The 1562-nt window shown below is 36.3% G+C and overlaps 1 pseudogene; it reads right to left on the bottom strand.

The window, feature by feature from the left end:
* LOC112505129 overlaps window positions 1-1491 on the bottom strand; it is an 11109-nt pseudogene extending 9618 nt beyond the window's left edge.
* Between the last annotated feature and the right edge of the window lie 71 nt (window positions 1492-1562).

Raw genomic sequence — 1562 nt, 5'->3', positions numbered from 1 at the left:
AATATAGTATAGATATACACGGGATATAATTCTTACAATAATAATCAGTGTTTGTATTAGAAAACAATTGAGATATTTATGAACAATTATCATGATTTATTAATTACAATTGAGATGTATACAAAAGATGATAATTTATTCATTATAATCATGACTTAAAATAAGAAAACAAAATAGGATAATATATTTATTAGACTAGATGAACGGTTAAGACTTAGTTTATAGAGGAGAGAGKGGGGTTTGAGTGGAGAGAATAGGCATTACCTAAAATAACACCRAGTTTGTTTTGGAATTTGTCGGGTTTGTACCACTCAATACAAGTGAAGTTAAAGCCGTCACCATCATAGTTTATGTTATACTCACAAGATTCACCATCCTTGAGGCTTGCACATACCTTGTTTACTAAAAGCACATGATATAAGGGAAATTAATATGGTGTCAAAAATCGCACATACCCTTGTGCTAGAAAACAAAGCTAATTAATAAATAAATATTACGTAAGTTTGCATCCAAATGGTAAATAAGGGTTTCCTTCAAATTTCTGGCTGATCGTGCATGCCCAAGAATACACTAAGGTACCGTTACGCATATCCGTGATCTTGTCATAAAGGTACCCTGCGGCTGATCACAACAAGATGACTCAGTGATCACTGAGTTGTGATCACTGTTAGTTAGGGTCCATCGAAGTGATATGGGAACATAAGGGTTTTCCACACTAATAGATTGGCCAAAAAAGCTTCATCGTCATATGACTTCTTATCAACCAAGAAGGCAGACCCATGAGCCACATCTCCACCCTGCCTCTCCAAGCTGGCAAGATTCATGCTGTAAGACTGAAGATAATAAGGAATCTCTGTTTCGCAACACATGATGCCAAAACAGTTGTTTCTTTCACTAACACTACTATCATKGGTACAAGAAGTTGAACACCCAGCAACCACACTCCCATGGTCTATCATCAAAGCATTGCCACACCCCTTGAGAACAAATTTATTTTGTAATTTGGAAAAAAGGAAGGGGCTCGTACCAAGATTGATGCTTGAGATTTGGCTCCTATTCTGAACTTGGTTTTGGAAATCATAGATCATTGGTGCATAGACAGTGACTGTTCGATTATATAAGCTTACAAACAGGACTTCTAGGTGGTTGAGTGCAGATAGGTATGGTTTCGAAGAGTTGCAATCGACGACGTACCAGTTGTTGATTGAACAATTTGCTCCAATTCCAAAAGGGTATGGAATCTTCACCTTCCCGCAAGTATCTAAGCAGCCTGGCTTGGAGTAHTTMTGAGGAGCTATTGGTGTTATTATTAATGAAAGACATACAAGTAAATGGTAAACTTGAAACAATTTCATTTTTGTAGGTACAACAATTACGATAARAGAATATATAAGTAGGGGATTATGTTTACAATGGGTGAGTATGATTGGAGGAAGCTACAACAGAGACTACTACACCATGATCGATTGCTTGGAATCATATTGGTGCAGTGTGGATATATAAGATTTTAGAGGAATCTTGCTAGAAATATTAATACTCGAGACTCATAAAAAGTCAAAGTC

This window comes from Cynara cardunculus, unplaced genomic scaffold, assembly GCF_001531365.2.
Source record: "Cynara cardunculus var. scolymus isolate 2C unplaced genomic scaffold, CcrdV1 Un_Scaffold_8573, whole genome shotgun sequence".
Classification (NCBI taxonomy): Eukaryota; Viridiplantae; Streptophyta; class Magnoliopsida; order Asterales; family Asteraceae; genus Cynara; species Cynara cardunculus.
This window is presented reverse-complemented; position numbering and strand designations above follow the sequence as displayed.